This window comes from Notamacropus eugenii, chromosome 2 (genome assembly GCF_028372415.1).
Source record: "Notamacropus eugenii isolate mMacEug1 chromosome 2, mMacEug1.pri_v2, whole genome shotgun sequence".
Lineage (NCBI taxonomy): Eukaryota > Metazoa > Chordata > Mammalia > Diprotodontia > Macropodidae > Notamacropus > Notamacropus eugenii.
In genome coordinates this window covers 153,051,735-153,077,206 of record NC_092873.1, presented here as the reverse complement: position 1 = coordinate 153,077,206, position 25,472 = coordinate 153,051,735, and the positions used below count along the sequence as shown (strand labels likewise).

The 25,472-nt window shown below is 36.0% G+C and overlaps 1 pseudogene; it reads left to right on the top strand.

Annotated features, from left to right (window-relative positions):
• Positions 1-8,327: 8,327 nt before the first annotated feature.
• Positions 8,328-9,176, top strand: LOC140523725 (non-selective voltage-gated ion channel VDAC3-like; annotated as a pseudogene).
• The last annotated feature ends 16,296 nt before the right edge of the window (positions 9,177-25,472 follow it).

Genomic DNA, 25,472 nt, shown 5'->3' with positions numbered 1-25,472 from the left:
GCACTTACACAAAAAAATGACCATGTACTAGAGCATAAAAACCTCACAAAATCCAATGCAGAAGGGCAGACATTTTAAAGGCATTATTTTCAGATCATAATACAATAAAAATTATATATAAGAAAGGGCATGGAAAGATAGAATAAAAATTAATTTGAAACTAAATATTCTAATCCTAAAGAATAAGGAGTTCAAACATCAAATTACAGGAACAATAAAAAACTTCATCTAAGAGAATAACAAAAATGAGACAACATACAAAAACTTATGGGATGCAATGAAAAAGTTTCCTAGGGGAAGTTTTATATCTATAAATGGTTGTTTTTATAAAATTGGGCGTGCAACTAAAAGGGTTAGAAAAAATGCAATTTAAAAATCCCCAATAAAATGGCAAACCAGAAGCTGTGAAAACCAAAGGATAGATTAATAATAAATTGAAATTAAGAAAAATATTGAAATAATAAAACTAAGGGATTTTTTTTTGGAAAAAAACAATAGAGTATATAAACATTTGGCTAATTTTATTTTAAATAAAGACAGAAGAAAATCAAATTACCAGCATCAAAAATGAAAAGGGTGAATTCACCGCCAACAAAGAGCAAATTAAAACAATAATTAGGAATTATTTTCACCAAATGTATGACAATACATTTGACAATTTCAATGAAATGGATGAATATTTACACAAATATAATTTGCCCAGATTAACAGAAGAGGAAGTAAAATAATTAAATAACCTCATTTCAAAATAGGAAATTTTAAAAGTCATCAATAAACTCCAAAGGGAAAAATCTCCAGGGCCAGATGAATTTACAAGCAAATTCTACCAAATATTTAAAGAAAACTTTTTTTTCCAATACTATATAAAATATTTGGGAAAATAGGTGAAGGAATCATACTAAATTCTTTTTGTCATACAAATATGATGCTGATACTTAAACTGGGAGGAGCCAAAAGACAGAAAAGAAAATTATAGACCAATTTCTATAATGAAAATATATGCACAAAAATTTAAATAAAATTTTAGCAAAGGCATTACAGAAACTTATCATGAAGATAATATTCTACTACCAGGTAGTATATACCAGGAATGCAGAGTTGGTTCAGTGCTAGGAAAACTATCAGCATTCTTGATCATATCAACAAGAAAATTATGATAAAACCTAAGATTATCTCAAGAGGTGCAAAAAAAGCATTTGATAAAATGCAAGATCTATTCTTATTAAAAATATTAGAGAACATAGGACTAAATGGAGTTTTCCTTGAAATGAGAGGCAGCATTGACCTAAAACCATCAGCAAACATTATATGTAATGGGGTTAACAAGAAGCATTTCCAATGAGATTGGAGGTGAAACAAGGGTGTCCATTATCACAACTTCCATTCATTAGCAATGTTAGCTTTAGCAATAAGAAAAGAAAAAGAAAATTGAAAGAAGTGGAATTGAAAAGAATAAAGTTATCATCCTTCAAAGATAATATGATGGCATACTAAGAGAATCTTAGAGAATCAAGTAAAAATTATTTGAAATAACAAATATAGCAGAGTTGAAGGATATAAAATAAACACATAGAAATCACTGACATTTCTGTATGTTACTAACAAAGTCCAACAGTAAGAGGTACAGAAATTCCATTTAAAATTACTATGGAAGTGATGAAATATTTGGGAGTTTACCTGCCAAAACAAACGCAGAAACTATATGAATATAATAACAAAACAATTTACACACAAATAAAGTCAGATCTAAATAATTGGGAAAATATCATTTGTTTATGTTTAGACCAAAGTAATAGCATAGAAATGACAATTCTACCTAAATTAATTTACTTATCTAGTGTCATAACAACAAAACTACCAAAATTATTTTATGGACCTAGAAAAATATAACAAAATTCATCTAGAAAAACAAAAGGTCCAGAATATTAAAAGAATAAATGAAAGAAAATGCTAGGGAAGGTGTCATAGCCATAATAGATTTCAAATTGTATTATATAGCAGCAACCATCAACTTGGTACTGGTAAGAAATAGTGTGATGGGTCAGTGAATTAGGTAGGATACACAAGACACGGTAATCATTGATTATAGTAATCTACTGTTTGATAATCCAAAGACTAACTTCTTGGAAAACCCACTTTTTGATAAAAACCTCTGGGAAAACTAGAAAAATATTATTGCATAAACTGAGCATAGACATCATCTTTTACCCTAGACTAAGATAAAGTCAAAATGAATACATAATTTGGATATAAAGGCAAACTATAAACAAACTAGGAGAGCAAGGAATAGTTTACCTGTCAAATCTATGGAGAAGTGAAGAATTTATGACCAAAGAAGAGATACAGAATATTATAAAATACAAAATGGAAGATTTTGATTAAATTATATTGAAATATTTTTGCACAAACAAAGGCAATGCAACCAAGATTAGAAGAGAAGCAAAAAACTGGGAAACAATTTTTACAGCCAGTGTCACAGAGAAAGACTTCATTTCAAAAAATATATAAAGAAATGAGTCAAATTTATCAGAATACAAGTCACTCCTCAATTAACAAATGGTCAAAGATATGAACAGGCAGGTTTTAGAGGAAGAAATTAAAGCTATCTATAGTCATCTGAAAAAAATGCTCTAAATCACTTTTTTTGCAGAAAAATGCAAATCAAAACAAGTCTAAGGTACCATATCATACCTATAAGATTGGCTAACATAACAAAATAGGACCATAACACATTTTGGAGAAGATGTGGGAGAGTTAGAACACTAAAGTTCTGTTTGGTAGAGTTATGAAGTAATACAGCCATTCTGGAGAGAAATTTGGAACCATGCCCAAAGAGATATAGAACTGTGCATCAATAACACTTCTAGGTGTGTATCCTAAAGAGATCATACAAATGGGAAAAGGGACTTACATGTTGAAAAATGTTTATAGCAACTCTTTTGGTAAAAAAGTAGAAGTTGAGGAGGTATCTATCAATTGGGGAATGACTGACAAATTTGCGTATGAATGTAATGGAATAGTATTTTCCTGTAAGAAATGATGTGCAGTCAGACTTCAGAAAAACCTCAAAAGACTTATAGGAACTGATGGTGAGTGAAATTAGCAGAACCAGGATAACATTGTGCATAGTAACAGTCACAATATTTATTGCAGCTCATTTCTAATAGCAAAGAATTGGAAATTGAGGGAGTGCACATCTATTGAGGAATGGCTCAAAAATTGTGCTATATGATTATGATGGCATACTATAATACCATAAGAAATTATGAGTGGGATGCTCTAAGAAAACCTGGAAAGACTTGCATGGATTAATGCAAAATGAATCCTATTGTATACAAAGTAACAGTAATATTTAAACTGTTGAGCTGTGAATGACAACTATTCTCAACAATAGAATGATTCACGGAAACTCAGAAAATCTTACGTTGAAGAATGCTGTCCATCCTCAGAGAAAGAACTGATGGTTTCTAAACATAGGTTGAAGCACATTTTGTTAATGTTTTTTCTTTTTGGTCTCTATTTTCCTTTACAATACAACTATTGCGAATGTGTTCTGTGTGACTACATATCTATATCTTATATTGAGTTGCTTGCCTTCTCAATGGAGAGTAGGAGGTGAGAAGGATGGGAGAGAAGTTGGAACTTAATGATTTAAAAATGAATGTTGAAAGATGTTTTTACACGTAACGGGGAAAGATGAAATACTAAAGAAACAAACAAACAAACAAAAAGAAATTAACAGGGAAACTATAGTTTGTTGAATGGTACTGTCATCAATTATTCAATCAATGACCATTTACTAAGTATATACTATGTACCAGACACTGAACTAAGTGAGGATACAAAGAAAAGCAAAAGATAGTGTCTGTTCTGGAGGTGGAGCTAAGATGGCAGAGCAGAGAGATGCATATACCCTAGCACTTCCCCCACAGCCCACAAAATACCTGTAAAAAATGACTCTCAGCAAATTCTAGAGCAGCAGAAGTCACAGAATGACAGAGTGAAAGAGATTTCCAGCCAAAGGTACCTGGAAAGCTGACAGGAAATGTCTATCCCATGGGATGCTGAGTGGAGTGGAGCCCAGCCGTGGCCATGTGGCATGGGGAGGACCAAGATCAGAACAGGCCTCCGGGGCTGAATCCTCAGCAGAGAAGGTCCCAGATCCTTCAACTCACAAGTGACAAAGACAGCTTAAAAGGTCAGTGTGGGAGGGCTTTCCCAGCTGGGAGAAAGAGGAGTGGGGTCCCACCAGCACTAGCTGCAGGAGGTAGCAGAGGTGGCAGCAGCAGTGATGGCCAGGCAGCTACAGTGGGCATCAAAGCAGCTTGGGTCCATTGTCCAAACAGCTCAGCTTAAAGCCCCTGGGGGAACTGAGCAGCTGATCTGATTCTCAGCCCTGAGCAAGGTCCTGGGGGGAGGAGGAGCACTAGGATACTCCCTTGACAAAGGATTCAGAAGTCAAGTAACTGACTGGGAACATGCCCCCCCCCCCAAAAAAAAAAAAAAAACAAGGCCATAGAAATTATTAAGGAAAATTGCCCTGATATTCTGGAGCCAGAGGGCAAAATAAATATTGAAAGAATCCACCAATCACCTCCTGAAAGAGACCCAAAAAGAGAAACTCCTAGGAATATTGTGGTCAAATTCCAGAGTTCTCAGGGCAAGGAAAAACTATTGCACAAGTCATTCCCCAATTGATAAATGGTCAAAGGATATGAACAGGCAATTTTCGGAAGAAGAAATTAAAGATATCTATAATCATATGAAAAAATGCTCTAAATCACTGTTGATTAGAGAGATGCAAATCAAAACAACTCTGAGGTACCACATCACACCTATAAGACTGGCAAACATGACAGAACAAGAAAATGATAAATGCTGGAGAGGATGTGGGAGAGTTGGAACACTAATTCATTGTTGGTGGAGCTGCGAGCGCATCCAACCATTCTGGAGAGCAATTTGGAACTATGCCCAAAGGGCTACAAAAATGTGCATACCCTTTGACCCAGCAATATCGCTACTAGGACTGTATCCCCAAGAGATCATAAAAATGGGAAAGGGTCCCACATATACAAAAATATTTATAGCAGCACTCTTTGTAGTTGCCAAAAACTGGAAGTCAAGGGGATGTCCATCAATTGGGGAATGACTGAATAAATTATGGTATATGAATGTAATGGAGTACTATTGTGCCATAAAAAATGATGAACAAGAAGACTTCAGAGAGGCCTGGAAGGACTTATATGACCTGATGCTGAGTGAAAGGAGCAGAACCAGGAGAACTTTGTGCACAGCAACGACCACAGTGTGCGAGAGTTTTTTCTGGTAGACTTGGAATTTTGTAACAACGCAAGAACTTCTTAAAAAAAAAAAAATCACAGTGGTGGTTCTCTAAGGCAAAATGCCTTCCACACTCAGAGAAAGAAATATGGAAGTCATTCACAGAATGTAGCAGATCATGTTTGTGTATGTGTATGTTTTTGTGTATCATGTTTTGATTTGTTATATGATTTCTTCCATTTATTTTAGTCCAACTACATAGCATGACTATAGTGAAAATATACTCAATAGAAAAGTATATGTAGAACCTATACAGAACTATATGCAGTCGTGGGGAGGGAGGGGGGTAGTGGGGGGTAGGTGTGGGGGGGATAAAATCTCAATTGTATGGCAGTGATTGTTAAACATTAAAAAATAAATTAAAAAAAATAACTAAAAAAAAGAAAAACTATTGCAAGCATCTAGAAAGAAACAACTCTAGTATTGTGGAAATACAATCAGGATAATACAGGATCTGGCAGCTTCTATATTAGGGGACTGAAGGGCTTGGAATAGGATATTCTAGAAGTCAAAGGAACTGGTATTAAAACAAAGAATCACTTACACAGAAAAACTGAGTATAATACTACAAGGGGGGAAAATGGTCATTCAATGATATAGAGGACTTTCAAGCATTCATGATGAAAAGACCAGAATTGAATAGAAAATTTGACTTTCAAACACAAGAATCAAGAGAAGCATGAAAAGGTAAACAGGAAAGAGATATCATAAAGGACTTTCCAAAGCTGAATTGTTTACATTCCTACGTGGAAGGATAATACCTATAACTCTTGATACTTTTCTCAGTATTTGGGTGGGTGGAAGGATTATACATACATACACACACACATGCACACATACACATATTGACAGAGAGTACAGGTTGAGTTGAATCAAAAGAGATGATATTCATAAAAAAAATAAAATTAAGGGGTGAGAGAGGAAACTATTGGGAGGAGAAAGGGAGAGATGGAATGGGGCAGACTATCACTCATAAGAGATAAGAAAAATCGTTTTCAATAGAGGAGAAAAGAGAGGAGGTGAGAGGGGAAAAGTGAAACTTACTCTCTTCATATATGCCTTAAGGCGGGAATAACATGCTCACTAAATTTGTCATGAAAATCTATCTTACACTACAGGAAAGTAGGGGAGAAGGGGACAAGTGGGGTGAGGGAGATGACAGAAGGGAGGGTAAATGGGATAAGAGAGTAACCAGAATTAAACACTTTTGGAAAGGGACAAGTTCAAATGAGAAAATAGAAAAAAAAGAGGGGAAAGGGTAGGATAGAGGGCAATATAGTTAGTCTTACACAGCATGACTATTATGGAAGTTTTTTCAAAATGACACATATATAGTCTGTATTGAATTGCTTGCCTTCTCAGTGGGAATGGGTGGGGAGGGAGGAAGGAAAGAAGTTGAAAATCAAAGTATTAGAATGGAATGTTGGGAATTGTTATTGTGTATAACTGGGAAATAAGAAATACAGGTAATGGGGTATAAAAATTCATCTTGCCCTGCAAGAAAAGAGAAAAGATGGAGATAAGGGAAGGGTGGGGTGTGATAGAAGGGAGGTCACATTGAGGGAAGGAGTAATCAGAATGCAAAGTGTTATGGAATGGGGGGAGGAGAGAGATGGGGAGAAAAATCGGAACTCAAAATTTTGTGGAATGCTGAAATCTTAAAAATAAACAAATAAAACTATTAAAAAGATAATGTCTGTTCTCAAGGAGCTCCAATCTAATGGGGAAGAAACATGAAAATAGATATACAAACTACACAGGTGTACATGCACATACGCACACACACACATATATATAAATATATGCAAATCTCTCTTTCGCTCTCTCTCCACATACACACACACACACACACACACACACACACACACACACACATCTATATCTCCATCCTGTGAAAGACCCAGAGGCTGGAGACAGAACTTTCTGTTTGAGAATCAGCAACGTCAAGGTCTCCACTGCATCTAAAGCCATCCCCAATTGTCCTGACATTTATCTTGTTACTGTACTCCCATGACTCTGGAGGAGAATATAAGACTGATAACTTTGCCTAGCTCTACCTCACTTATATCCGGTTCACTTGTAAGTCAAGATATCATCCTCCTGATGCTGCTGTTCTTCTTTGGGAACAATAAATAAACAACAACAGTGTCTATAGTGTTTTGACTTCATTTTTTTAGGTGAATGGTAATTGCTTAATGGGTTAAATTTCCGTTGGAATAAATAAAAAAATGAATGAAGGCAAAAAAATAATGTAGTTGTCCACTGAAATTATCTATGCCTCAGGCTCCCTAGTGTGTTCAATGGTTGTGTGATTAAACTAAAGAGACTTTGTGTCTCCTTGAGGATAGTAATGTGTAATTCTATACTTTGTGAATACTACTCGTCAGTAGCTCTTTGACCATTTGCTATGAAAACCTAGAAGATTTTTGGGTAGGGAAGCCATAAACAAAGAAATATTTCTCCAACAACATGGAACCAACTGTAAAATCTTTTTTTAGTTCCTGGTTATTGCTAAAACATGTCAAGAGAAAATTTCTGTCATCATTTGAGTAGTGAGTATAGTCCACCATTCTCCTTACACAGAGTAAGGTCTGGATTCACAAGTTCCAAAAGTTTGCTAGAGTTTATGCTCTTGAAATAAGTAATAGCCATTATTAGTACTTGTTTTGTACACACCGAGCAGAAGTTTCAGAGTTCTCACAGGTATCTGCTTGTTTTTTCTTTTTTTGTTGTTTTGTTTCACCAGATAGAGTCCTGGACCATCAAGAAGAAGGCAAAGAAAACTCTCAAAGGCCTTAAAAATCAGACCAAGTATTGATCAGTTAAATAATTGGGAAATTTAGTTTGGAGAAGAAAAAATTTAGGAAGGACATGATAACCCTGTCTTTAAGAATGTGAATAACTGATTTCAGCACAAGTGCACTCAGGGTCGTTGTGGAGAGGACCTTCAGCTTTGCCCTGGTTAAGAGGAGAGAGTGACTTCTCAGTTAGAGAAAAAATGTATGACACACCAACTTACTGCAACCTAGAAAAGGCTGCCAAAGATGTCTTCACCAAAGGATATGGGTTTGGTATGGTTAAAACAGATCTTAGAACCAAGTCTTGCAGTGGAGTGGAATTTTCTACATCTGGTCATTCACACACTGATACAGGCAGTTTCAGGTAATTTGAAACAAAGTACAAGATCTTTGACTGTGGGCTTACCTGTGTTCAAAACTGGAACACAGACAATACCCTGGGGACAGAAATCAGCATGAAGGATAAACTGGCTGAAGTTTTGACGGTGACTCTTGACACCGTATTTGTACTAAACACAGAAGAGAAGAGCAGGAAATTAAAGGTAAGTGTGACTGTTTCAGTCTTGATGGAAATGTTGACATTGATTCCTCTGGACCCACTATCCGTGGCTGGGTTGTGTTGGCTTATGAAGGATGGCTTACTGGTGATCAGATGAGTTTTGACTCTTTCAAATCCAGACTATCTCAGAATAATTTTGCCCTGGGTTATAAGGTTGTTGACTTGCAGCTACACACCCATGAAAATGATGGCACTGAATACGAAGGGTCAATCTACCAAAAGGTAAATAAAAAGATTGAGAAATCTTGCTTGGACAGCTGGCAGTAACAACACCCATTTTGGCATTGCTGCTAAGTACAAGCTGGATCAAAAAAAACTTCTCTATCTGGTAAATTGAATAATGCCAGCTTTATTGGACTTGGTTATACTCAAATGCTCCGAGTGGGTGTAAAAATTGATGCTTCTAGCTTTAGTTGATGGAAAAAAATTTCAATTCAGGTGGTCACAAGGTTGGGTTGGGATTTGAATTGGAAGCTTAATATAGCTTTTAAGTAAACTATCAGATCTCTTCCTGGAAATGAAGGGAAATGAAGCCCCTCTGTTTTGGCTTTAATATTTTTCTGTGAAATTTCAACAACATGAACTTTTTATTCTTCCAAAGAATTGTTGTAGTGCCACCACGCTGAAGTCTAGATGTTTCTGAGTCTATTATAAGAAAAAATATTTGAAGGCATGCTTGGAAGTTGTATTGTTTGTGCCATATTTTAGTTCAGTTTCTTAGTGTTATTTTAAATTTGTTCTTCAACAACAATGTAGTGTCTTGTTATAAAGGAACCTGATCCTCCAGTTTGTACATCATGTCCTGCATATCCTACATCACTTTTTCATAATCTTTTATCAAATTGGTCTCTCTGCTATAGTGAAACTTTGTTTTGCATCAGAGTAAAATAAATTCATCACATTTGGAATATAAAAAAGAGTTTGAAGGACTGTATTGTGAAGAAAATAAAAGGATTGTACTTGTTCTCCTTGGCCCCAGATGGAAGACATTAGGTAGAAGTTGCAGAGAAGCATATTTCACCTAGATTTAAGAAAAAAGCTTTCTAGGAATTAAAGCTATAAAAAGTAGAATTGAACTTTTGAAGGATTTAATGCATTCCACTTCAACAGTGGTTTTCAGATCAAGGTTGGATATATATCTATAGAAGACAGAGTACCAGGAACAATTGTTCAGGTTATTGTTGCATGAGATGGTTTCTAATTCAGAGCTGCTGTAATTTTGTGAGAATGATAAGTAAAAAGATAACCATGAAGAAAATGGCTTATTTTTTAAATATCTGTTGCAGATGATGAAGAAATAGAGATATTCTATTAAAAACTGACAAGATTATGCAAAAGAAGGGAATACATTCCTTGATATTGAAATTTTCTGATGTGAAAAATAAAAAAACGTTATGTTTGAAAATGTGCTTCATAACAGATAAAAATTTCTAAAGGTTTACAAATTACTCAGAAATCCATACATATACATTTTCTACAAAAGGAGGATTAGTTTCTGAATTTTTTTCACAATAGGTAATCTTTTCTGTTGTATAGAATGTGATACCTTACTATGTTATTGTATCAAATATGCAAGAATAAGCATTTGAATTTAGAGAAAAAAAAATGTGTGTGTGTATACATACATATACATCTTCAATGAAGTGTGTCCCATATATGTTAGGATTGTACAGAATTCCTGTAGAACCACAAATAGAAATGTGTTTAAAAGATTTTATAATTAATAAAAGCATAAAACAAGGATTTGTTTGCCCTAAAACTCCAGGGTCATGAAAGACAAGTTTTACGGTGTCAAAATTAAAATAAAAGATATCCTATGGATGGTGAGATTACCTGAATATTCCTGTTCATATATGACATTGTAATCATTATATTGAGACTTTAATCACTTTAACACTGTAGTGCTTACTTCATGATAACTTTGACTGCTTCAAGAGATCAGTTAAGAAATCAACACAGAAAAGCTATGAAGAACATATATTCCATAGTTTATGATGTGCAGTTGAATGGACAGTTCATTGAGTTCATAAATATACTTTAAGTATAGAGTGAATTAAATCCAGAATTGAATATAAATATCACAAAGAATTAGAATTCTTCCATCAGTCCCTGAAAACAGCTGCACAAATCCCCTGAAGCTTAGGATAGTGTAGGTTCTACCTTGGAAACAGGGGCCAACTTCAACAAAGAATTAAAAGTCAAGAAATAGCCTGGGAAAATGAACAAACAACAAAATAAAATCTGATCATGGAAAGTTACTATGGTGATAGGGAGGGTCAAAACACATACTCACAAGAAGACAACAAAGTAAAATTTCCAATATCAAAAGTGTCCAAGAAAAATGTGCATTGGTCTCAAACCATGGAAGAGCTTTAAAAGGATTTTGAAAATCAAGTAAAAGAAATAGGACTGATGCAAGAAAATCAGGGGGAAAAAGTCAACAGCTTGATAAGGGAGACACAAAAAATAGTGAAGAAAATAACACCTCAAAAAACAGACTAGTTCAAATGATAAAAGAGGTACTAAGAGTCAGTAAGAAGAAGAATGCTGTAAAAAGCATAATTGGCCAAATGGAAAAAATAAGGCACAAAAATTCACTGAAGAAAAGAACTCCTTAAAAAGTAGTATTGACCAAATGAAAAAGGAGATACAAAAGCTCACTGGAGAAAATGATAACTTAAAAATTAGAATTGAGTAAATGGGAGGTTATGACTTTATAAGAAATCAAGAAAAAATAGAACAATGAAGGAATGAAAAATATTTAGAAATAAAACATTTTGAAATATTCCACTGGAAAAACACTGGCCTGAAAAATAGTAAGGTGAGATAATTTTAAAATTATTGGACTATCTGAAAGCCATGATCAAAAAAAAAAGAGCGTAGACAAAATGTTTCAAGAAAGTATCAAGGAAAACTACCCTAATATTCTACAAATTATTTACCACCAATTGCTTCTGAAAGAGATCCCAAAATGAAAATTCCCAGGAATATTATAGCCCAATTCCAGAACTTCCAGGCCAAAGAGAAAATATTGCAAGCAGCCAGAGAAGGACAATTCAAGCATTCTAGAGTCACAGCCAGGATAACACAAGTTTTACCATCTTCTATATTTAAGGATCAGAGATCTTGGAATATGATATTCCAGAAGGAAAAGGAGCTAGGATTACAACCAAGAATTATCTACCCATCAAAACTGAGTGTAATCCTTCAGGGAAAACATGCACATTCAATGAAATAGAGGACTTTCAAGCATTCTTAATGAAAAGACCAGAGCTGAATTTAAAAAAAAAAATGTCTTTCAAATACAAGGTCCAAGAGAGGCATAAAAAACAAACAGGAAAGGGACATCACAAGGCACTTAGTAAAGTTAAACTGTTTACATTCCTACATAGTAAAATAATGCTTGTAACTCATAACAGTGTTCTCATTACTAGGGGAAGTAGATGGAGTATATGTAGACAGAGGGGACAGGTGTGTTGAATGTGAAGAGATGACATAAAAAAAATAAAATTAAAGGATAAGGGAGGAATGTACTGGGACAAAGGGAAAGAGAGAGAGGTAGAATGGGGTAAATTATATCACAGAAAAGAGGTAAAAAAAAGTTTTACAGTGGAGGGGAAGAGAGGTGAGGTGAAGGGGAGTGACCTTACTCTCATCAGAATTGGCTCAAAGAAAGAATAGAATACACACTCAGTTGGGTAGGGTAATAGTAATTCAAATGGGGAGATCTTTCACATTCATTAATAGGCCCATGTGACCTGCCTGGGTCACATGGAAGTCTGAATCACATGAGTCTGAATCACATAAAACCTGTGGAGATATGAGTTTGCTGAATGGGTGGAACAGGAAGGGTGGAAGTAAGAGGTGGGGCTCGAGCAGAGCTGAGAGGAAGTGAATTAGATCCTAGGCAAAGCTAGGATGGATACAGACAAACAGGCAGCTGGCCAGCATGAGTGCAAGAGCCTGTTTGCGATTTTGCTTAAGGAAGCTGGCTTGTGGGAAGCCTAGCAGGGGAAGGCTTAGGGATGGTGTTGTTCTCTGCAATGTTATTATGTATAGATTTTTGTTACTATGATAGATTTGACTTGCTGGCGTCTGAATAAATGTTTTGGTTCTGTCTTCCATGTAAAGAGTTTGTTGTATTTCGTGATTCAGAATTTTGCCCAGATATTTATGACCTCTATGGGTGTTGTGAATATTACATTGGGTCTACAGGTATAGAAATCTACATTGTCCTAAAGGAAGGTAAGAAGAGAAGGGGATGAGAGGAGGGGGTATGTGACAGAAGGGAGTTCAGAATGGGGGAGGGGATATTTTTGATGAGGAAGAGACTGAAATGAGAGAGAGACTAGAACAGGGGGAGAGAATTTTGAACTCAAAGTTTTAAAAACAAATGTTTATTTTTACATGTAATGGGGGGGATAAAATGCTACATTTTTTTTTTAATATTCAGTTCCTATCACTATTATATTCTGCCTCTACATTCATCTAGTAAAAATGTCTGAAGTGCACATTATCATGTGGAAGAGGTGGCAGACATACTTAGTTTCACCCTATTATGATTTAGTACCAATAAGTAGATGATACAAGATGATTTTAGTTCAATAACACTAATTTCTTAATAAGCTCCACCCCCTAGCTGGAACAGATTACCTAATAAGTCATTGAATAGCTCATTAAAGGTATTCAAGGGAAGATTGGATGATTATATGTTTGGGATGTTCCAAAGGGGATTTTTCCAGATGGTAAGGGTTGGACTTGATAACCACTAGGGTCCTTTTCAGTTGTGACCCTATAGACCATGTTGTTCATGGAGTCTCTTGGCAAAGGTATTTGAATAGTTTGAATTTCCTTTTCCAGTTAATTAAGATAAACAGATTTTAACTGACTTGCTCAAGGTCACAAAGCTTGTGACCTGAGGTCACATTTGAACTTAAGTCTTCTTGAGTCTAGGACCAGGACTCTAGTCACTGACTCATCTAACTTCTCCAATCACTAGGGATAGAAAGACAAAAATGAAACTTGTCTTGCCTTCTAGAAGCATAGGTTTTTGAGATGAGAGAGGATTTTCACAGACAAATATTAGCATTTTCAGCATGGAAATTTTTCTGGGGAAGAAGCACATGAAATAAATGTGAAAAAAAAAAAACTATGGATTTTCAGAGGTAGAAATGAAGATGTGTACTCCAGACAAGGTATCAAGTCTATACAAAGTCACAAAGCTAAAATGCTGAGTTTCAAGAAGAGATAATGAAGCAGTTTGATTAAATGGATGAAGACAGTGTTATGAAATAAGGCTGAAAAGTAGGTGGGAGTCAATTTTTACATCTTACATGTCACACTGAGATGTTAAAATCTTGTCTTAGATGTTATAGGGAGGCTCTGAAGATTTTTGAGCAGGAAGATATCTTGATCAAACCTATACATTAGGAAGATAATTTGGACAGTTGTATGGATGAGAGATGCTCTGGGGGAAGACCTGAAGCCAAAGCCCAGGAAAGATAATTAGGCCTTGATCTAGGGAGGTTGAGTATAAAAATAGAAAGGCAAGTAATAGATTTTATAGAAGCAGAATAAAAATAAAGATATATCTTAAAAACTTAGACTTCAAACCATTTAGACATCTGCTTTTTTGGATTCTATCCTGATAGATTATGCTTGCCTGTTTCTCCCCGACTTGGATCTGCATTATCAACCTGTCCTTCCAGATTTTTGACCCACCTTCTGCCTTTGGTCCTTCACTGCTTGCTCTCTTGTGAATAATTGCTCCTGTTGCCTTGAATGAACCACCACTTGTTTCTGAACCTAAATTGCTAGAAACATTACTACCACACAGTGAGTCACCAAGAACAGTCTGTCCTGTTGGCATCATATTATAGTCCATTGAGGACTCTTGGCTGAAATTTTTGGCCTACTTACTGGGTCAGTGGAAACAGTGCAGAAGCCTTCCATGGATGACAAGACAAGAGTAACCTCTGATTCACTCTCACAGACAAGGAACTAGTTAGCTGGTCCTGTCTGAGAAATGTTCTCAGCAACCATTGTTCCTAGCAACCTGACCAGGTTTAGTTAATTCCACAGTTTCTACTTTATACCCAGAGATAGATTCTGACTAGAAGTCAGTTACCAACTTTTGTCACAAAGATATTCTTCTTCTCCTGGGTGTACAAAGATAGAAAAGAAAAGAGAAAACTGCATATTGGAAAGAACACAGAATTTTGAATTAGAGGACATGAGATTGAAAACAGGCTCTATTACAGCTAACTCTGTGGTATATTGGATAGAGTACTGTATCTGAAGTAAAAAAGATGAGTTCAAATCTGATCTCAGAAAATGATTAGCTATGTGACCCTGAGTAAGTAACTTAAGCTTAATTAACTCCTATTTCTTAAATTTTAACACAGGGATACTAATAATATCTATGTCAAAGGGTTTTCATGAGGATCAAATGAGATGATATTTCTAAAGGACTTAGCACGATGTCTAGCACATAACACACTTTAATGCTATAATGGTGATGATAAAGTATTACAAAACCACTTATAATATCTGGTCCTTGGTTTTCTCATTTGTAAATTAGAAGTAGAATAACTAAATCATTTCCAAGGTTTCGTATAGCTCCAAATCATCTATGAAATACTATGATCAATGTCTCTATATTGGTGCGTAAATTACAAGTGATGAGTGAACTTGTAATTGCAATATAGAGATATAAATACAACTTAATATTCATTGTACAGTGGATAAATAATGACTAGAACTTGTTGGATATTACTCAGCTGAAAAATGGCAGTAGAACCATCACTTTAAAAGAAAATATATATAGCATAAGATGTGAAACAACGTATTCTGTGTCAAGGATGTATCAACCTGCACAAGAATCAATAATCCAGAGCAGGGAACAAAACTAATAGAATAGCATAGGAGAGGAAAGATGGAAGGAAAAGAAAAGAGACAGACCAGGAGACAGATAAAAGAGACATATGTAAACAATATTTCTTTTTTTTTTCACATTGTCTGCTCATTCTAGCATGATACCCAACCTAACTTTCTCAGATTCAAGTTGCTTAATCTACAGACTTGTTGGATTCTTTATGTTAACTCTAGTGTTTTGAGACCTAAGTCCCCTCTTTCTTTTGCATGCACAACACCCTATTCTCAGACTGAAATGATATCAAAAAACAAGTACCTGAATTCTGAACTAGTTGTTCCCTTCACTAAACTCCATGAAGTTCTGTAACTTGCGTCAGTTATCAGACCTCCCAGTTTGAGTTAATTTCTACAAGTTTTTCTCAGTCTTAACTGTTTTGCCTCCATAAAATAAATGCTTTATTCTTGAGGTCTCATTGCATCTTTTACTTATATAGAGATATAGATAGGTATGTGTTTATTTGTAAATGTACATGCAAACCCATGTATGTATATATGTATATGCATGCACACACATATATGGATATGCACATATATATCAGTTTATATACATATATTTGTGTATATACATACATGTATTAATACATGGATGTGTGTGAATGCAAATATTTGTGTGTGCATGTATATATATGAGTATATGTTATGCATATGAAAGTATACTTTTATATACATACACACATATTACACCAAACTTCTTCTCAATGTAATTTTGTTTGAACTTCAAATGGATGAAAGCATGTAATATACTAGTTTCCCATTATGGAGGATGAAAACATCAGAGATCAAGTAGTATCTTGCTTCTCCCCAAGCTGCAGCCAAACTTTTCTTTAGATTAATAGGTAACAATCAGGTATTAGCAAAAAAGAATTTCATAGAAGCATCAGAAAGACAGATAGATCGTCTATGAATCAACCTCCATCTCAGCCCCAAACTTCTTTTACTGCTTTGTTAATGCATGAACAAATGATGGCCCCTGGAGAAATCCAGGGGAGACAGCAATATGATCTCTTCCAACCTCAACTGTGCACAGACAAGTGAGACCTCACAAAGAATTGCATTCTCCAAGACGTGCAGAAAACATAGCATCTTGAATCTGAACCTGTCCCTGTTTTGGGGGGTTTTTTTGAGGAGGGGGGAGAATTCACACACAAAGGTGTGTTTATGCATACATATACATATACACACATACATATGTGCACATGTATACACATGCACACGTATATTTATATACCCTTTGGCTGGGACATTTTGAGAGTATGAATAGACTACCTTCCGGCTATATCCTCTGATGGTATGTATTGTTCTTTCTCATCTGAAAGGATGGGAAAAAAAACCTATTTGCCAAAAAAGTAACTTTCCATAGTCTTATTTTTTTCTCTTTTTTGGGCATTTTCCCAGTCAGTTAGTTGACTTTTGAGTCCTTTGTCAAGAGGAGGGTATACTCTGGAGACCTGTAAGTTCTCAGTTGCTCCAGGGTGGCACAATCAAGTGAGAGGAGTTTACTCCTCTCCTGGCCTGCACTATGGTCTGGGAGCTACCACAAGTTTTTCTGCCCAGGACCTACAAGTAGAATTTCCTTTCCACAAAACCTCCAGCTCCACCAGACAGTGTTTCTCCTCACCCCAGGGCTACCACTCAGGGCTGAGATTCAGATCAGCTTCTCAATTCCCCCACAGTCTTTAGGTCGAGAGCTCCAAAAACGGATGTTGCTGTTGCTGCCACCTGGGGCTGAAACTACGGAAGGACCCTACTCCCTTCTCACCCAGATGAAAGAGCTTTCTCGCTGACCTTTGAAGTTGTCTCTAGAGTTTGTGGTTTGATGGATCTGTGAACCACTGCTGCTGCCAGTGGTGCCTGGAAGCTTGCTCTGGTCCTGTCCCTGCAATGCCACATGGCCAAGGCCAACCTGCACTCTGCTCCCATCACAGTAAATAGACTTTTCCTGTCTGCTTTCCAGACTGCCTTGGTCTGGAAATCTCTTTCACTTTGATGTTTTGTGTCTTGTGCTGTTCTATAATTTGTTCAGAGTCATTTTTCACAGGTATTTCATGAGTTGTGAATGGAGAGCTCCTACAGGTCATCTTTCTACTCCACCATCTTGGTTTACCCCCCCCCCCCCCATCAACTACTTTAATAGAAACTGACTTGTAGCTAATGACAAGAGACTTCTGATGATACCTTGAAGAATTTTGTTATACTTTATAGCTAGCCATTCAATAAATATTTTTGACAGTTTTAAATCTCTGATTTTTCAATGCTATTTAACATTTTCTTTAGTAACACACATTGTTTCTCTTATAGATGTGGATACAAGCCCATATAGGTTTTTGCAAAGGTCACATTCACCAAGTCATGAAAAAAGAGGAGACAAGGCCTTCATTTTGTTCACTCAAACATTCTTTGGCAATTCCATATCTAATAATAAACACCAAGAAAACACACATGCTTTATCAGCCATCACCACAACACCCATATGTGGAACCATTGGTTACAACAAATGGAGAACTTTTGAATGCTGTGGATAAGTTTACTTACCTTAGTAGTGTACCTTTCAGGGATGTACACACTGGGATTGAGGTTGACATGTGCTTTGCCAGCACTAGCTTAGCATTTGGGAGACTACAAAGAAAAGTTTGGGAGAGAAGAGGTAACAGACTGACTAACAAACTGAAGGCTTACAGAGCTGTTGTGCCAACTTCATTGTTGTATGCCTGTGAAACATGGACAGTCTACCAGCGCCATGCCAGGAAAGTGAATGACTTCCATTTGAACTGTCTTAGAAAGATTCTAAAGATCACCTAGGAGGATAAAGTACCAGAACTCAGGTCCTTGCTCATACTAAACTGACAAGTATTCAAATTATGCTTCAGAGAACACAACTCCAATGGGCTGGCCACATTGTTCAATGCAAAATGTATGCTTGACAAAAAATATTTTATGGAGAACTCACATGGAGCCGGCAATCACATGGTGGTCAGAAGCAATACAAGGACATTCTCAAGGTTTCTCTCAAGAACTTTGTATTTGGTTGTGTGACATGGGAGACACTGGCACAGGACCACTCAGGATGACATTCCCACATCAGAAAAGGCACTGTGCTTGATGAGCAAAGCAGAACTGAAACAGCACAAAGGAAACATAGAATGTGCAAATTTGGAGTAACCATTCAAAATCTTCACATGAACTATTTGTTCTCAGTCTGTGGTAGAGCATTCTGAGCTCTTAATGGTCTGATCAGCAATAGTTGTGAAACTTCACTTTATCATGGTGATGTCATTTTGGCCCTCTTTGAGGACAAAGGACAACAACCAACCAACCAACCAACCAACCTCAGGACTTCCCCACCTGTGTCCCAGCCCTCCACTCTCTGATACCTCCAGATTGCCTCCAACTACTTCCCACACACTCTTGCTTACATCACTAGTTACCCCAATCCCATCAAGATCCTCCTTAGACCCCTCCTCCCAGACTACTAAACCACCCCCACATCCCTCCCACAGTCTTTCTGTATATAAGTTCCATCTTGCCTTCATGAAGAATCTCAGATTCAATCTAGCTCTGAGTCAACCTAGCCTACTTGTCAATACAAGTACGACAAATAGTTAGGCTTCTTAAGAGTCAACCTGATATGCTGAGTCTTTAATAAACTTTGTTTTACTTTGGCTGAAGGAAAGCTTGAGTCAAAGTCATTCAACAGGACCCAGCACTTTGGTATTTTGGGTTCACAAGCACCCCAAACCTCAACATTATAGTTCCCTGACCTCAAAGCTGGAATCTCAAGATACTAAATAACTTCCCTGAGGTCACATATTTGTCAGAAGCATATATTTCTGACTTTGAGATCAATTTCTAGATATTAATCTTCACTCAATAATAATAAGAGTTAAATAATAAAACAAAAGAAAGTTTTCCATTGAGTGAATCTCAGGTCAATAAAGGCAAGACGAGTCAGGCTGTGCAGTCCAAGTATATTTTGGAATAGACCCAGAAGTATGTAAAAGAGGTTTCTTATCTGATACATCTTATCTTTCCAAATACCTGGAAAGTCATTTAATGGCTCCAAGGAAAGGACCAGAGACTAAATTAAATCCTCAGGAATAGGCTGAAAACCAATGATTGTACAAGGCTCTCAGATCTGGGAAGAAAGATAGGCAGCACTACCTGGGCTTAGCATATTGCCCTTATAGAAAGAGAATGTGATCATGACTAAAGAATAGTTCATTTACTCACAGAATGAAGACTATCTAATTAGGTCTTAAAAGGATTGCTAAAGGGAGAATTTTGATTGAGAACAGAAAAGAAAGTAATAAAAACAGTGACTGTGAAATGCTGATGAGATTTTTAAAAAGTCAGAGTTTTAAAAAATACTTATAATGGAAATGGGCATAGTTATTCTTTGACTGCTTAGATTGTAATTACTAATGGATATCCTGGCCTTACAGAGTTGCAAAAACTATACATGATCCTCATTCAGAAACTCTAGTAAAATCCTAATGAGATGCTAAACAGGGAGAAATTGAGATTTTATGTGAACATAAGCACTGAATTAACTAAAAGAATGCAACCTGCTAGGAATCAGGAAATCACTAACAAATTAAATGGTAGAATCTATCCATCAGAATTTTGAGATAATGACTTTGGGAAGGCTCTCTGCTACTCACACTTTAAATACTGCCCCTTTTGAAAACCTAAGTGGTGCTCTTTTCTATATCTGGCTTAGTTGGCATGTCATTGACCAATGCAGGAAAGCCACTGAGTTGACAGTCAGTACCTGGAGTCATTCCCAGCCCAATCATCACAGTACCCTTTTGTTCAGACAACTGTATATTATGGAAGATATCACTCATGGAAGGATACTTTTGTTTCTACTGATCATTTATTGGATATTTCACAATCCATTAGTTCTCCAAGTGAACAATAGATGAAGGCAGAAAAAAAGTGAATGATTTAAATGTCTAATGAAAGAGAAAGTTGGAAAAATGTTTCTTTCTTAGCGAAAGTAAAAAGAAGGAATAACATAATTTTTAGATTGTATAGGTGTTTGGTCATAAAAAAAACTGGACAAGACTTTTGATCTTTGTAAAATAATATACTATTCTGTCTAACTTACAGCATATTATATTCATTTTATAGAAGATGAAACTGACTCATATTAGTTAAATAACTGCCCTATGGTCATAATATGAGCAAATATCAGAACCAGAAATCTACCCTTAGATCAAATGACTCTAAGATCAGTGCTCTTTCCATTACCATGCCCCCTATGAATTAAATTTATTCTAATGCAGATATTTTAGGCAAATCAAATATTTTATTTCAAGTCTTTCTCCTTTCTCTTTCTTTCTCTTTGATTAATTTCCATGGAATAATATAACCTAAAATCATGAGATTCTTAGGTCACATAAGATAGCTGTGAAAACTAGGTGGCATAGTGGATAGATATGGAGTAAGAACAGCAGAGTTTGGATCCTGCTTCAGATAATTATTGGCTCTGTGACCCTAGAAAAGTCACTTAACCTCTTTCACCTTCAATTTTCTCACCTAAAAAAATGAGGATAATGCAGGTACCTTTATCATAGTGTTGCTGTAAGGATCTACTTAGATAACTCATACAAGTACTTTACAAACCTTATAGTACTATATAAATGGTAGCTACTATTTTTCAATTAATATTTACTAAAGGTCTACTATATACTAAACACTGAGTTAATTGGTGGGGATTCAATTACGAGAGAGAGAGAGAGAGAGAGAGAGAGAGAGAGAGAGAGAGAGAGAGAGAGAGAGAGACTCATTCCCTGTCCAAAAGAAGCATACAATCTAATGGGGGAAGACAATATACAAAGGAAAATTATGTAAAGAGAAATACCCATAATGGGAGCATGATGGAGAAGCCAAAGAAGTAAAAAAAATGTGCTGCCAGAGAAGTAAAAGAAAACCAAAATGAGTCTCACCAGAAAGAGTGGATAGAACAATGGATTTGTACTTCAGTGAGGGATTTCCAGTTATGATGATTATGTCCTAAACAAATCCAGATTTCTTGAGCAGCCTCATATTGAGAGTGAAAATAGAACACTATATGAATCAGAACAACATAAAATACAAATCCTAACAATATAAACAAAAAGACATCACTGAACCACCAGTAGCTAGGATCTGAAAGAAGAGACCTTTACTTCAGTGAAAAAGTACTCTTGGTGATGTTGTTTAAAGGGTTTCTGGGATCCCTCAAGGACTACGGTGCAGGACAGGGTCATCTGGAATGAATTTCATGGACTTAAACATTCTTTAACTCAAATTGGCAAAGGTTTATTTTTACATTTCTCAGTGGACAAAAGTTCTTAAGGAACTTACAACCTTAGAAAGGGACAGTTAAAATTTATATAGGATAAGCTATAGTAAAACATGTACCAAGTGTGTTAACTAGGTGACTCAATGTGGGATTAAGGAGTGGTTAAGGAGGGGTCAGTTCTTAAAGGAAAGTGAACATTTTGTATCTACTACACAGGCATTTTACTCAGAGCTCACCAGGAAAAGACCAAGGTAGGGCCACAGGAAAGTGTGCTTTTTTAGGTATGCTGCATCAAGTGAAGTTTACTAGCAGTCAGAGTCAACTGAGGATTGCCTGGCCTGCCACCAATTGTTCTGTTTCACAAAATAGATATAAGGAGTACATATGTTTAAAGTTTGAGATATACATAATGAGGAGTCCAGGATACATATAATGAGGTAAGAAGTTGATATACCTAGTCCAGTAGGTACTGAATATCTTTATGAATCAGTACAAAGGTGGTTCAAACTAATAATTCCTAGAGGTTCAGTTTGATGTTATACCAGAGAGATAGTTTTGCTGAGGCCCACTCATGAGTAATTACTAGGCATAGCATCCTTGGACTGGGGAGAAACTTCCAGGGATAGCGTTTTGAGGCCAGGGAGAAATGTAATCTTGGAGTCGGGGGTCCAAGCACAAGCACCCTAGCACCCCATCATTGATAGGTGAAGCATCAGGAACCCTAGGAAACTGTCCCAAATTCAATGACATCATACAAACAGTAAATTCAAAAAAGGCCTGGAATGAAAGCCAAAGCCACTGACATCTGATACATGACTACACAAGAAAATGATGTAAGAGTCAAAGGAGGGGATTATAGGTGTTTCCTAGTAGCCCTGCCTGAACCAAGCAGAGACAACTTTCATCTATATCACAACATTTCCTTCAGTCATCTTATTGAAGAAATAGAGCAACACAGCCGGTCTCAGTAAAGTTCTTCTGGCTTTGCATATGTATACTGGCAAGTAAGAGAGCTGAACTCACTCGCAGACATCAAAGATTGCTTCCAGCTATCAAATCTATAAAATTGTGTTTATGGATGGAATTGATTGTAAAACAGCAGAGAAATAATTTTAAAGGAGTGATTGGAGAACTAAAGGGTCAAAGGAGGGTTCATTTTGGATTTGAGGGACATGTGAAAAATATCATCAATTTGGATGAAGTATATTCTGTGAATTGTGTAGAAGATGAATCCATATTGATTGGTTGCTTTATATATTTATGCAACTCATGCAAATTTCAAATGAATATGGAAGATTATATCAAGAACGTTTAACTTTATGGCCCTGACATAAAACCAACCATCTTGCAGTATAAGTAATAAAATACATTTCTGACTGATCAACACAAAACTTCCACATTTATTTGAAGAATGGATGAAACAGAAAATATTTGAAATAAACTTATCAAATCAGGTAGGCATTCAAAACTGTAGAGATGAGATTATTAAAAAAAAACTACATTTTTAAAGGGACATTTCAACTTGTAGCTGTTTAAAAGTCAATATGTTAAAATTGAGTTTCAGCACTGAAGAGAGTAAAGGAAGTATAAAAACTAAATGGAGAAAATAATTCCTTAAAAAAATGTAAAACTGGACAGATAGAAAAGGAGATGCAGAAGTTAAAAGAAAACAATTTGATAAAAATTAGAATTGGGCAAGTAGAAGCTAATGACTCTATGAGACATCAAGAATCAGTCAAACAAAATGTGAAGAATTAAAAAGTAGAAGAAAATATAAAATATCTCACTTGAAAATCAACTGGCCTGGAAAACAGATGCAGGAGAGAATATGTAAGAACTATCACCCTACCAGAAAGCCATGATAAAAAAAAAGAGCCTGGAAAATATATTTCAAGAAAAAATTAAGGAAAACTGCCCAGAAATCCTGAATCCAGAGGGTAAAATACTCATCGAAAGAATCCACCTTCTACCTCTCTAAAGGGATCCCAAACTAAAAACACCAAGGAACATCATTGACAAATTCCAGAACTATCAAGTGAAGGAGAAAATACTATAGGCAGCCAGAAAGAAACCAGTCAAATACTGAGAAGCCAGAGTCAGGATCACACAGGACCTTGCAGCTTCTACATTAAATATCAAAGGAATTGGAATGTGATATTGTATAAGGCAAAGGAGTTGGGACTACAAACCAGAATCAATTACCCAGCAAAACTGAGGATAATATTTCAGTCAAGGAGACAGACATTCAATGAAATAAAGAATTTCCAGAACTTCGTGATAAAAAGTCCAGGACTCAATAGAAAATTCAATCTTCAAACACGGGCTTCAAGAGAGGCAAAAAAAGGTAAACAGGGAAAGGACAACAACAATAACAAAAAAACTTGTTATTCAGTATGGGCAAACTGCTTACATCCCTTAAGTGAAGATGATACTTGCTAATCTTGAGAACTGTATACTTACTATGAAATACAAAAGGGATGTACTTAGATAGAGGGAGCGGGTGTGATGTAATTGATGTGATAATATAAATGTGATTTAAGGATGTGACAGGATTCTAACAGGAGATGTGGAAATGAGGAGGCAGAAAATGGTAAATTACATCACAGAAAGAGGCACAAAATTATATTACAGTAGAGGGAAAGAGGGGAGGGAGATGAGCGTTGTTTGAGAGGTATTTTCATCTGATTTGGTTCAGGGAGGGAACAACAAACTTAATCAAGTTTATAAATCTAACTAGCTCTATAGGCAGTAGGAAGGGAAGGGAAAAAGAAAGGGAGGGGAGGTTAAAAGGGAGAGAAGAAGTAGTAAGGGTAAAGGGGAAGTGAAAGGGAAGGGGGTTGAAAGAAGAAGGGAAGACAGCATGAGGTTGTGATCAAAATTAAAATTCTCCTGTGGAGGGAAAGGAAGAAGGGAGAACTAAAAGTACAAATAGAGGGAAAGACACAGTAATCATTTTTTTTTTTAGGAATGTAAACAGTTCAACTTTAGTAAAGTCCCTTATGAATTTTCTTTGCTGTTTACCTTTTCATGCTTCTCTTCATTCTTGTGTTTGAAAGTCAAATTTTCTTTTCAGCTCTGGTCTTTTCATCAAGAATGCTTGAAAGTCCTTGATTTCATTGAAAGACCATTTTTTCCCTGAAGTATTATGCTCACTTTTGCTGGGTAGGTGATTCTTGGTTTTAGCCCTAATTCCTTTGACTTCTGGAATATCATATTCCATGCCCTTTCATCCCTTAATGTAGAAGCTGCTAGATCTTGTGTTATCCTGATTGTATTTCCACAATACTTGAATTGTTTCTTTCTAGCTGCTTGAAATATTTTCTCCTTGACCAGGGAACTCTGGAATTTGGCCACAATGTTCCTAGGAGTTTCTCTTTTTGGATCTCTTTCAGGAGGTGTTCTGTAGATTCCTTGAATACTTATTTTGCCCTCTGGTTCTAGAATCTCAGGCCAGTTTTCCTTGATAATTTCATGAAAGATGATGTCTAGGCTCTTTTTTTGATCATGGCTTTCAGGTAGGCCCATAATTTTTAAATTGTCTCTCCTGGATCTATTT